General features: G+C 42.8%; 1 protein-coding gene across 4 annotated transcripts in view; it reads right to left on the bottom strand.

Moving 5' to 3' along the window:
• Positions 1 to 14,111, bottom strand: part of SPTBN1 (spectrin beta, non-erythrocytic 1) — a 130,840-nt gene that overhangs the window by 109,216 nt on the left and 7,513 nt on the right. Inside the window, exon 1 of one of the 4 annotated variants that reach the window (XM_051615811.1) lies at positions 1,121 to 1,192. The exons of the other annotated variants lie outside the window; for them this stretch is intronic. The gene's annotated coding sequence lies outside the window, so the exon portion shown is untranslated. Of the gene's footprint in view, positions 1 to 1,120; positions 1,193 to 14,111 lie in introns of those variants that run through there. 4 annotated transcript variants of the gene reach the window in all.

The following is a 14,111-nucleotide window of genomic DNA, read 5'->3' as shown; positions in this document are numbered from 1 at the left end:
GCCCTTTCTTTTCCAAAGGACTCTGCTCTTTGTTTCTATTTGCGCAACACTCGGTATTACAACTGGACAGAATGAAGCACTGAAATGCTATTTTATATAAAATATTTCTATTTGTGAAAGCATGACATACAGAAAGAAGCCTCAGAACTTCGACAGTGACAGCAAAACTGTCCCCTCATTTCTAGAAATTATCTGCTTGGTTGGCTCCATCTTAACACACTGTCTCACTACACAATGATTCAGCCATTTTAATTCCAGAATGACTAGAGCTTGCTTTCCCTTCGGCATGGCACGGTGCATCAGGCTCAGCTGTCCTGAGAGCCGGAATATCTGCATAAATCACATGCAAGTGATAGTAAAAATTAAATTTAAGTGAGGCTAGGGGAAAGTGTTGAGAGGTAAAGGGCGGTAGTGGAACTCAATACATAAAAATGCACGACGTTTACATTGTCCCTGGCTTCTTTTTCCAAACAGGCATCTCAGGAAAAACTCTGCAATCTGGTTGAGAGGAAATGATGAACACAGGCTGTATCTATGCTGCTTTTAATAACAACCCCGGAGAGAAAACTCAAGTTCCCAAGCGGTAGGAGGGAGCTGGCACACATGGAAAGGGAGGCTGGGTGCGCAGACACTTGCAGGCACTGCAGCCACAGCACAGGAGCAGCAGAGCTGGGGTGCAGAGCTGACAGTTTGCCAACACAACCTGCAAGTCACAGAGGTGCATGAGTCAGGTTCCCACCCTGAGCTCCTGAGCATCCCTCCTGCACTGCTCAAGGGCCAGGGCTGCAACCTGCAACAGAAGTAGCCAGCCAGTGCAGGAAGGTCTGCCCCTCTCCCAGAGAGCCCTCAGCAGGCACAGGATTTCTCAGCCCTGAAATTTTCAGTCTTCTCTGCCTAAAAGCCAGCCACATCTATGTGCAGAAGATGGAGGTAGGTGCAAATCATCAGACAATGGTACAGCGGGGGGTTCATGCAACCACACATTAATGCCCACCGCACTGCACAAGCTGAAGCTTCCTCTGTTCCAGCAGAGCAGTGGTGTTAGCAGCCTTTGTCATCCACAAGGCCTTACGTCACTGCAGCAGTCTGGTTTTGCAAAGATGTCAAAAGGAAAGGTTACCTGCAGATTTCAGGGTTTATTTTGGTCATTCTGCAATAGTATTACTTGCACTCCTCCAGCATTTAGAAGGGGCAGCTTACAGCTCACACAGACTGGCAATAGGTAAAAAAAGAAATGAAATTTAATAGTCGGTTCTTTCAAACAGTCATTTCTGTCATTCCACAAAACTAAAGCAAACAGAATGGTGCTTTTCCAGAGTAGCAGTGGATCAACAGAAAATAAGCTCTAGGCAATAGATCTACACTAACCAGTTGCGTGCTTGTTACTCTGCAAATGCCTGAAGAACAACCCCATCATTCAGATATTTTACATTAACACTGTACTCAGTAACTGCTGAAAAGGTGCTGTCACTGTAAAAACACTCTGGCCAACCATGACAAAAAGATATTTGTGCTGACTACCACATGCTTGTTTACTAAACAGGTTATAAAAGTAGCATGAAAAACATGTTTATTACCTGAGTTACAAACATCAGGAGAAAAAGAGTCATTGTCCAGAAATTTTAATCTATCTAGAACAGACTGTGGAGGGATGGACCCAAACAAGCCATATTTGACACAGATGGATTAGACAGATGGTACAGTATGGTATAAAGGGGATTTGTGCTTGCTTGACTTTGACGTGGCTGAATTACTTATGATTTGCAGACACAGAAGAGTTATGCTGGACATTTTACAAAGATTTTATGCCTATTAAAACTGCATACCATTCAAAACTATCATATGTTCTGTACACCAAAATAGAGACTGTTTTGCAACTTAATTCTGTTTGCAAGTTCTCAAAGCTTATCATTATGTATTTCAATATAAAATGGATATGAGGAGCATTTAGTGTTTAACTAGTGCTATACTGTTCCAGAATCTTTTTGCAACCTGTGAATTTATGCGAGAACAGGGAAATCAAATTAAAAGACGAAGAGAAATCCTGATTTAAAATAAAACCTCTGAATTCCTGAAGGTTCCTGCAAGCCTCCAACTTCAAAACCTAAGGCACTTGGCACAGGAGTCCTCGGCATGCATCTGCTCACTTCACCAGTGCCTGCTATCAGATCCTCTCATGACCCTGGCGCAACACGAGATTAAAAGATGTTGTTGCAGGGAATATAGGTGGGGGTGAAACTCCAAATCACTATCACATTTCTGGGGACGGTTCAACCCTGCGTTAACAGTGGGAGCCCATACATGTGGCAGTAACAGAAACACTCTACACAGATGCTGATTTAAAACAGGCCATTTCCCCTGAAGATTATTATACCTTAGAATAAGCACTGTGGGCACCTACTATAAACATCATGGGTCACACTCAGAATTGGTGCAACTCTGTGGCCTTAAGCACAGTCATACCTGCTGAGTTTGCTGCATTAAGAGAGCTGTAGTACCAAACAACTGCACTAGATAAAAAGCACAGTAAGACATTGCTCCAACCTGGCCAAAACCAGAACAAGAGTACGGGTGTGGGTTACAGAGCGGGAGGGGAATCTGGAGAGCAGGAACTGACAGAGAGCCTCAGACATTCTCTACAATGGCTGCCAGCTATCACCTTACCTCCAAGATGTATTCAACGAGATACCAGGACTGTCATTTCATGGCTCAAAAATGACCCTTTACTCACAGTCTCCTCCCAATGCCAAAGCAGGAAACAGTGATATCATCTCCCACTCCAACCAGCGTAAGGGCAGGATGAAAGCTCTTATATACAGGTGTCAGTCAGGAGTAACCAAACTGAGGAAAAGATACTAGCTAAAATAGAAGAGTCATCATCAACTGTCCAAAATGAGAGCCAATTGTTTAGAGGAATAAATAAACAACCAAGGTAACAGACAGTGGATTTGTGGAAAGAGATACATTTTTATTTTACCTCTGTCAGTGTAAAAATTTTCTCTACTGGCTTTTGCCACCACATGCTAGAAAAGCTCTAAGTCTGGTTTGTTCTTGCAAACAGAAGGCACAACTGCTGGATAGCCAGTGCCCCTGCAACACACACTCACACACACACACCCTCTGAACAGGCAAAAGTACACAGACCAGCACTTGTGCAGAGACAGCCGTAACTGAACAGCTACTGCACAGAAGCAGAAACAAGAAATTAATCAACTCTTTCAACTGGTAAGTTAAAAATTCACCTCGTCATCATCCTTTTAGCAACATACTAGCAGGAAGTATCAAAAGTAATGTTTTTATCCCCTTCAAAGTATCACTTTCTGCAATTCTCTACCTGCCTCATTTGAGACAGGACGAACAGCATCAAGATTCAAAACCAGAGTAACTTTCTTACCTGCAGCACAATGCCAGAAGCTTAATTTTTACACCTGTTAGACACCAACAACTGCCATCAAAATTAACTAGGTCTCTGGTGCTCCACACCTAAGGCAAAACTGCCATTTCTCCTCTCATTAACCTGAAGAGGACAGTTTATGGCAGCACAGGCTTCTCGGGACCCCTCACCCTGCTGAGGCTTTCTGAAGGCTCATGGGGTTGGGGCAAGCAGAATGCGGTTGTCTTCTCTGCAAGTCCAGGTATTACCCACAAAGATTAGAACCAATAAAAAAAAGTACACACACCAGTATTCTTCATTGTGTATCTTCTGTGACTTAGATGGGAAAGCAGACACACTTGAAGCCAGGCCACAAAACATCCCTGGGAGAAGAGGAGCCCTAGGAGCATCACGTGGTCATGGGGCTGGTAAGGAATTCTCCAGACACATCAATGCTGCTAGGGCTTTTTTTTCTTTCTTCCTTTCCCCCATTTAGGGCTTTTCCCCCAGATCACACCCAAAACGAGGAGCAAGCACAGGGCAGTGCTAAAGGGCTGGCTGCTGCACTGCTCACTGCCCTGTACCACCCTGCTCCCCAGCACAGAGAATGTTATTCCATCTGTGTGCTGGGCACCCTGTTTCCTACCATAACCCTAATTTCTTTATGCTTACTGACAAATGAAGACACAGACAAATTTGCCCATGCAAAGATTAGGAAACAAGAAGTTCTGAACCAGGAAAGCCTTGGGACATTTTAGAAGCTCTGTAGGAAACACAGCTTGGGATTGCCTGCTCCTTGGACAGATTCTCTTTCATGAAGACTAGAACAGCTCCCTCTTCCTCCCACTTGAATCTGCTAATAATTTAATCAAAGGTGGTTTATGAGCAAGTTGAGGACAACAGACCTGCCAATTTAATCCTCCTGAGATCATCCATCCTTAAGTCTAAACAACCCTTTTTTGTCCCTCCAGAAAAAGTATCAGCAACTTTAATTCACATAATTCTCAATTTTGCTCACCTTTACAAAGCTGGTTTTGATTTTAAGCCTTTTGAAAAAGTCAGACTTGTTGCAGTCATAAAAATTAGTTATTTAGTGTAAAGGCCATTGTTTCCACCCGTGGAGTACATCTGTTAGTCCAACAAGAATTGACTTGCCTTAGCTGCAACAAGTAAGCTGGTATTTTACCAATACTTGTAATTTTAGAGAATAAATGAGGCTATTTCAGAATGGCCAAATGCCCCAGCAGAATGACCTTCACAAGTGTATTTCATCGTCATCACAAAGACTGCAGTAAGAAAAAATGGGAAGACAGAAAAATAGCTTAGAAGCCAGGAGACGGGGCTGAAGAGCACACTGAGCAGGAGGCCAGGGAGAGGCCTTGTTCCAAACACAGAAGTATTTCAAAGATGGATAACGGACCTGTTTGTACATCTTTGCAGAGCAAGTCTAAGATTTATGTGGAGTTCTTTGTTAGCAGGGCACATATGCCTGGCCAGTCATTTATTGAGACTGCTCCTCTCACTGTGATTGAATCACTGCTCAAGAAAGAATAAACAGGAACTGATCCTAAAATAAACCTCCCAAGATCTGATTAATGTTGCTAAATAATTTGTGTTTGTCAATGAAAAATGAGCACTGAAGCCAAGGTCCCTTAAGCTATTTCAGATACTTTTACTTTTGTATACACCAAAAGTCACTTAAAAAAAACTCAAGACAACACTGCAGCACCTTTGGCAAATACTGTCAGCCTCATGAGAACCACTGCTCACTTGTCAAGACCATGTGCCACCACACACTTCTTCAAGCAACATTTAGAAATGAAAGTATAACTGAATAAAACTAAGCTAGACAATGTTGGGGATGTCATTACATCCCCTCCCCTCTTAATAGTGTGGTTTTATCTCCTGGTGTTTCATCTGTGACTGAAATTCAGCTTGATCATACCCCTTTGGGTTTACATGCTTTGAGCTTTTATTTTGGTTACAGAACAAGTTTGGTGAGCGTAAAGCTATGACCAGAGAAGTATGGCTTGGTGCCAGGACAGGAGGGAGAACAGAGCGACCTTCCCTTCCTTGGAGCACCTGCTAAAGGTGGGAACTCCAAAGCCAACTGCTGGGGCAGGGAGTGAGAGCGTTAGCAGGGCTGACGTACTGTGATCCCCCTGCAACGGGGCCAGACAGGCTGACGACACAGAGATTTACCGTGCCTCTTCACTTACCACAAGCAGTCAACCTGACAGCACATGTCACCCAACCCAAAATGGCATCTCTCCTAGGGTAAAGTCAGGACAAGTCCATTATGCCACATTTAACAGTGTCAGAGACCAAAATCGTGCCAGTTTCGCCTTGCTGGGGTCCACCCTGCCCGAGTGTGAGAAAGCTCCAGCTGGAGAACAGCCACCCTAGTGCTCCAGCAGCCTGCAGCAGCAAGGCAGGGGTGTTCTGCCCTGACACTCTGGGGCCTGACACCCAGCCTTGCTGCCACCAGCTGGCTCCTCTCTGCCTCAGTTTCCCTGTTCCAGAAAAGATCAGTCACCCTGGGTTGCTGGCAAAAGCCCATTGTGAAACAGCTGGGAAATGCACAGCCAGTGCTCCAGCCAGCCATCACACAGCTGGGGACTGTGAGGAAACACCCTGCTCTTGTCTCCTTTTCTAAGAAGATATACCACAGTAAAGTTGGTAAATGAAATATTACTGCTGGTCTCCTCCCTACACACGGAAGCCAAGCTAGAGAACGGAATGGAAAAAAGGATCTCTTTTCACTTTGAACTTCAAAGGCAATTAGAAGAACAGTGCTCCCATCACTCACCTGGACCAACAGGATTATATGGGCAAATTACATCTTCTTTTACAGCAGATGACAGTACAACTACTCCTTTTGGCTAAATGGTGTTTGTTGAAAGCCTTTCTGGATGTCATTTCCATGATAAAAGGTGTGCATTGTTTGGTTCCCTTCCCTGCCTCATAATATAATTAAGATGACATTCAAGCCACATGACAAGTGCCTTTTTTCTCCCATTAAATACACAGCGGTCATTTCTGTTCGTCCTCCATTTCACCCCAGAAGAAATTATCTTTCCAATACATCTTTTGTGGAAGGCAAATTTAAGAAAACTGTTTTGCTGCAATGGTACTTTATTAATAAATTTCACATTAGCTAATACACAATAACATGGGGGGGAGGAAATAAATACCTGCCTTTCATTCGTGCACTCTCCTAGCATGTGGGCTGAGGATATCAGCACTCAGTGCACACATCTGAACTCGCCAAACCCTTGATCTTCCCACCAAGCTCAATCATTCAGATTGCACCCACCCTTGTCAGTGGCCTCCCAAAAGGTAATTAGTGGCTTGCTACAATTCTCAGTCCTCCTGCCACAAACACCCAGGTTGAACCCACAGTCTAGAGAGGAGGCAGGTCTCTCTCACACTCCCTGCCAACTGAATAGGGTGCTGCCTGCCACCCAAGTCACTGGTACACATGTTTGCATCACAGCCAGGATCAGTCTTACCCTGAAATGAAATCCTGTGAATGCAGTTTTCTATTTTAAATTAATATTTTTACTTTTGCATTCCTTCTGGTCTGCTATTTCCTCCATTCGGTTTTAGATAGTCTTCCACTTTCTTTTGATCCATTTCCTGCTTCTTTCTTTCTCCCACCCACTCGTACTTTTTGTTCAACAATAACAACACAGTAGAGTTGAAGAAAGGAGGGTGAAGAAGCCCCAGCTCAATGGCTACATAGCTCCAGCCTCGGGAGCAAACCTTTACTTGGCAAAAAAAATGTCTGCAAAAGCTTTAGTGTATGTGTTAGTGTTTGGACATAGATAGAGACTTGGTGAAGAAGTTCCTGTCTTGATTGCAAAAAGATGGAGCAGTTAATTGATCCTCTCACTCATCAAGGTTATATAACCTCCGCTATGAAGACAGGCTGAGAGTTGGAGCTGTTCAACCTGGAGAAGGCTTCAGGGAGACCTTAAAGCAGCCTTGCAGTACCTGAAGGGGCTACAGGAAAGCTGGAGAGGGGCTTTTCACCAGAGAGGGCAGTGATAGGAAAAGGGGTAATGATTTTAAACTGAAAGAAGGGAGAATTAGATTAGACATCAGGAAGAAATTCTTCACCATGAGGGTAGTAAGGTGCTGGAATAGTTTGCCCAGGGAGGTTGTGAAAGACCCTTCCCTGGAGGTGTTCAAGGCCAGGTTGGATGGGGCTTTGTGCAGCCTGGTCCAGTGGGAGGTGTCCCTGTTCATAGCAGGGAGGTTGGAACCTGATGACGTTTAAGGTCCCTTCCAACCTTAACCATTCTAGGATTCTATGATTCTTTGACGCACTGAATTTTTAACTTCTCTTGTAAGACTAATGAAAGCATTTCTGTTTTCACAGCTATTTCAGACCCTGTAGAGAAGGCTTAGTATTTTAATATTGTAACTGTAATAGCAATTGCAAAAGGAATGGCCTATTTTAAGCAATACTCTGACTTTGTGGATGATTTACATTCATGGTACTGTAATACAGTGAGCAGCAACCTTTTGTGCATCGGGCTTGCACTTTCCACACCATTTTGGATTCTGCATGGAATCAGAGCTGGGAAAATTTGTCATTGTTTCCAATAGACACCACCATGCAGCAAAAGCATAAAAATACTAATTATGGCAGCTTCTCAACACATCCAGCTGCTAAAACCAACCAGGTGCTACCTCAGGCTACAGCTAAAAACACGGCTAGGGGGGCAGGCATACAATGCAGTATGAGTAACTGGGACAATAGCTCCTTCCTTCCTCACCCCTCAACAGTCCTTGAAATTAAAAATACTTTTAAAAAACCCACAAGCCAACAAAAAACAAAACCAAGACAAACTCCACAGCTAAAATTAACTATAGGCTTGCATAAAAATCCTCTCAGCTGCATTTCTTCTGTTTTTTGTCAGGTTTCTTTTTGCTATGATACTAGCCTGTAGCCCTCATTCTGACACCACTAACTTGGGAAGCAGCCCAGAAAGTTTTGTTTGTTTGGGTTTGCAGGCTAGAAATTACAACTTCTATACAATATATTGTCAAACACAATGTTAATACTAACTGTGCTGTTGACCATTCAGATCAATCCTGTCAGACTCCTTGGAGCTCCCCAGGACGCTGGTGTGTATTGCTACCAGAGTGCTAGCATCAAGGCAGAGTCAAGTAACTCAGTACTGGCAGACCAAGGATAATTCTTCATTTTCAAAGAAACCTGGGTCTGCTAGCCACAAAACAACATCAAAACTTGCCAGATGCCAGTCATCCAAATACAAAGGCTGCACCGCAAGCCCCAGGCAGGATCGACCCAGTCACCCCACTGATACAGCATTCGTGCTGCAGAAGCAGGACCAGGCTGTTCACACAATTACTTCAAAGTATTATGAAGAAGAGAATAGGCTGCAACAAGTGTGGACACTAGGCCATTAGGTTCTCTCACCTCAAAGATCACCCTTTCTGCAGGCAGCACTAACAGCAGAGCATTTTTCAGACATAAAAACTAACACTAGTTTTCTTGAACAAAATCCTGGCAAGCAGAGACTCAGACGCTTTCTGCTGTGACCTCACATTTGTGTGGCTACAAATACCTGAATAAAAAACAACTGTGACTTTGTTCAAGAGTGCTGGAGCTTCCCAAACCCACCTTAACCCCCTGATGCAGAAACCACCACCCCAGGGAACAGGGTGCTCTTCTCTAGTAAGTCACATCTTGTCTCCAAGACAGCTCACTGACTTCTCACAGGAGTGGCAATGGGTTTTCTAAGTGATTCTGGGGAACAAATTCCTAAGGTGCAATATTCAAGGATCACGTATCAGTACAAAAATTGTTAGCATGTAAAACCAAAAAACAGTAGCCACCTAGCCTCTGATTTCTGATGCACTCTAAAGTCTTGACTTAAAAATTGTATTCTGCCTAGATGACTAATGTGAATACTGCAATTTTTTCCTGGCGCTTAGGTCTGAAAGCCAGCAGTTCTGGAAGTGCTAAAACCATTGTCACTGCAGTTCCAGCACCCACCAATCTTTCACTAGGCACTTCCCAAAGGCAAACTGTGCCCTTCAGGCTGACAGCAGAAAAGAGTTCCAGCACCCTGGAGAGAAATACCTTAATTTTCCAGTCAGGAGTTAATGGAAGTCAAAACCAGAATGGACAGATTTTTTAAAGGAACAAGAATGTATTGCTCCTGATGACAACAAAAATGGGAAGCTTTCCTTAATTTTAAAAACATAATCAAGGAAGGAAACTATGTACAAAACAGTCCAGTCTGCTACTATACAGCAAGGTCAATTCAGACAAAAGAAACTAAGTGGCAGATTTTGCAATAGTTAATTTTTTTCATTATACAGGTAAGTTCAGTACTTTCTGTTTTGGGAAAACGAGATCATAATTTAGAACACTGAACAAAAACAAATGAGTTTGCCATTTACCAGAGCAAGTCAACCAAAATCTTTAAAAACACTCATTGGGACCACCCTCCATATTCCAAAAAATTGTTACTAGAGAGTTGCAAACACTCCAGCCTCAGCCCACCGCAGTGCAACTGTCAGCACCTTGACAGGAACATTTTACTACTTGAGAGAGCTGCTCACCCAGAATTAGAAAGGCTGGGATCTCAGTGCAGTGACACAAAGCACGAACACAACACAGTTGAAAGTGAGGGTCTACCTTTTTGCATGGTCAAAAGGTCCAAGACCCTAATTTTACACAACAAAGAGTAAGTTCACACTAGGATCATGTGCCCTGGCACTTCCCAAGCCCTGAGCTCCTTTGCCAAACCAGGCCCATGGACATCAGGGTCAGACAGAAGCATAACAAGAACTACCATCTGATACCAACAAACACATTCCCTCAAGACCTACTGAGTTTATACCACAAATAATCTGACCAGTGTGTGAAGCACCAGGTGGCACAAAGCAAATTCAAAATATGGTTTATTACAATAATATTTGCATAATTATATTTATATGTATTATAAGCATAATCATCACAGTTCCAGGACAGTTAGCCCAAGGTGAATTGCCTATATCTTTAATCCTTTCATAACATGCTTGGAATGCAATTTGGAAATTCCCCTCTGATAAAGCTGTCACGCTGCCTGCATAGTGACTGTTTCTCAACACTCGTTACCATCAAGCATTTTAGTTTTCTTAAATGGGTACATTTTGATCAATCCACAAAACAGAACGTTAAAAATACATGCAAAGTTATTTTTGCCCTTGGTTTATATATTTGCATGCCCTCCTATCTCTCTTTAGAGCATCAAGTGATAGGGCCAAGCTACTAAATATTAGAAAGAAGATGCCTTTATAATCAAAATATGCACAAAATTTAATGGTAAGACTGCTACAGGCGCCAGTCTAATTGAGTTTGCTGAAAATTAATTTCAAACCCAGAGCTCTTCCATGGTTTCTTGGTGTCCTGCCACAGCTTAAAAATGTGAACAGCTGTACTACTGTAAAGGCACCCTGGAATAAGGTGGACATCTTTCTCTGCAAATTGCCCTTAATGTGACATGTAGGTTCATCGCCCCATGCCAAGAATCTAAGGAACCTTGTGACTCTCCGAACTCTCACAGCAAGCTGAGCCACTGCAATCCCAAGTGATTCACATTGTTTTCTGCTAGTCAGCAACAGCTGCAGAAACATCTCTAAAATGGCTGGCACACCCTCCGCCAACTCTGTGCTCCACCTCTCACTGGTATGTCCATGTGGCCCTCACCTGTCAGCTCTGTTTCAGCTAACAGACCATTAGGTCTTTGTGGTATTTCTTTTCCACTTGTTTAGAAGAGGATCCTGGCTACAGAAATCAAACTTCTGCTTTAACTCAGCCTATCAGCAATAGATATCTGTACAAGCATCCCTAGATCCTGCTGTACCCCTACAGTTTATCTAAATGCTGATCTTTGTTATGCACACTCCAGCAGCAAAATCTCACTCAGGATTTACTACCCGATTAGGATTACTTAAGACTAAAAGCAGAGACAAAACAGCTATGTGCTCCCTATCACTCACACCTGCCCACAAAGAGGGTACCATCATCCTTGACTCCTCTACAGACATTTCGGTACCTTTTCACATGTTTTACAATCCTTATGTTTCCAACATATTTCAGAAATGTAACTGAACAATACAAAGCTGTCTCAGACACGTTCTTCTGCGTCTTCTCATGCGAATATGATTTAAAACTTCAAGCCACTGACAGTGATGATACAGATCAACACAGCTTCACATGCTGGGATGTAGCTGTGTAACTTGGCACAACTGGAGATTCAGATCCTCCATTCTGAAGCATAGCAGAGAAAGAAGGATCATAATATTGCAATGAGAATAAGCACAGAAGGTCCCTTTTGATAAACCAAGAATGCAGTCGAGAGTTTCACTACTAATCAGGCAGAGAGTATAGAACATTTTTATACTGTGGGTACTTCCATACTTGCCTGGGAAAAGGATCTTTAATTCTTTGTGGTATATGTTTAACTCAAAGACATCTTATTCTTGTTTGTCTAGCATATAATGGGAATAGATCTCAAAATAACCCACTTCTCTCATCTTTCAGCTCCTCAGAGCAGTTTAACATATTATTAGTCATTACTTACATCTCTCATATAAATGGTGCAATTTCTGGACATTATTATGCCTCCTAATACACAGAGATAATTTGAAGGTGTGCAAGACTGAAGAAGACAAAGCTCAGTTAAACTCGATTGGATTACATTAAGTTTACCTCTATTTCCCTTTTAGCTGAGTTTTCCACAGTCATCACTCTTTGGAGCCAGCTCCTGACCAGCAACAAAGCCACATGCAGCACCGCAGCAATGGAAAGCTGCAAAGCTGGCTTAATGAGCCAGCTGGGGTCTAGATGGACATCACATCCTCTCCCAGAACAAGCTTGGGACCATAACCACTGTGCCCCACCTTCTACTGAACCAGTGCAAGAGCCGTCCTTTCCCAAGGGTGTTGTCAAGTGGTGTAACATAAAGCAGCCTTGCAGCTGCTGCAGCGCAACAGGCTAAATCAGCCTACTCATTTAGAGTAGCTCAGGGACTGTGACACAAAAAACTGCTCTTCCCCAAGCACAGGCCATGTGGACCAAATACCCGGGGCCAGAGATGTCAGTTATGGTAACAGTCATGATGCAAGTTACATCTGGTGGTCCTCAAGAGCTAAAATGATCCCAGACTTGTAGTGCAGACCAGAAGCTAATGGATACTTTCACACAACTGAAGTAACCCATTTCCCTTTTAAAAAGTGCAGCTCACCACTTGTCCTGAAATCTGCCTGCACTAAAAGGTCATGATTTACAGTAGTCCAGGCTTTTTCTTCATTATTTCATAACATTTCCACTTGTATTTTTCCTTTTACCAAGCTCCTTGACCAGGTCCTTCCAGCAACACAAACACACATCCAGGGAGCAGTTACTTCAATCCCTACTTTCCTCCAGCACCAGGGCTAAACACAACCACCTGCTGACTCAGTATATTTCAACCCTGCTCCAAATTATCTGCCCTAGCCCCCACACTTTCCTCACACTATCCCATTTAGAAGCTAACTCATCCCCTTTCCATAAGAAACTAATTTAGGCATCACAGGTTTTAAGTTTAAATGGCTTATGCCAACAACTAAAGCTGTACAATCAGATTCTTCTGTTGACAAATTTGACACAGGGCCGAAAATCAAATTTGCTTACTTTTACCCTTAAACAAAACCATATACGGTCTGCAGTGGTAAACCACTGTTCATTTTAATATCCAAATACTGAACGCTTGCATCCAGTGTCTTGTGCCAAAATCCTGTCACTGACAACCAGTTCAGGCATGTCTGAGGCCACTGAGCTGATTCATCTCTGCCTTGGTACTTTCAGACAGCTCAAGATGAATTTGAAGACACTATTACTAACCTACACTAAGATACAAACCTATCTCATTTCTCACTCATATAACAACAGTTATATAAAAACCTTTCCCTAAGCTGGGACTGGGATGTCTGCACTTCACTTACATGGTTTTAATTCAGGTTTTGTTCTCACCTGCAGTTGTATCCTGTCTTCAGCTAAAGACTTGAGAGGGACCTAAACTTTCTGAAGCCTCAAACAGAATATATAACAAAGAAAAATAAAAATCCCCCCCTGAACCCACAGACAATAATCCATTTTTAGGAAAGAATTTGTGCTAAAATGAGGTAAGCGATAACTTTCCAGATCTCCTGTTATCCATAGCACTATTCTAGGGAGAGTGTGACTGCATTCGTGCTTGTTGCATAGTCCTGCTTCCAATCTCCTGGCAGATCCCCAGCACATTCCAGTATTTAATGCACAACGCTTGTTGGGATGCAGCCCCACTTATCTCCCAGGCACACTGACTAAGACTTTCCCACATAAACTGACCCACCCTTCAGTAGCAAGAGGTCACTCAGTACAATCAGCCTTCAAATGAGAAAAACAATCAGAAAAAGCTTCTCTGATGCCAAGAACACAGAGTAAAATACAACAGGCTCCAGTGTTTGTTTTATAAAAACTTAAGAGACTGCAAGACAGATTTTCAGCTGGTGCAAACCAGCATAGCTCCAAAGTCAACCACATTTTTTGTTAGGCTTAGGATTTGGTCTCCTAAAAAAAAAATCTGAAATTACAGTAAGGATATATTACTCTAAAAAAGGTTAAAAATAAGTTAGCAACTAATCCAGCCCCTTTGACTACGATGAATCTGTAGATAATTCTTTGTAGTAT

The sequence above is a fragment of the Apus apus genome, chromosome 3 (genome assembly GCF_020740795.1).
Source record: "Apus apus isolate bApuApu2 chromosome 3, bApuApu2.pri.cur, whole genome shotgun sequence".
Classification (NCBI taxonomy): domain Eukaryota; kingdom Metazoa; phylum Chordata; class Aves; order Apodiformes; family Apodidae; genus Apus; species Apus apus.
The sequence above is the reverse complement of the archived record's forward strand: the minus strand, read 5'-3'. Positions and strand labels throughout refer to the sequence as shown.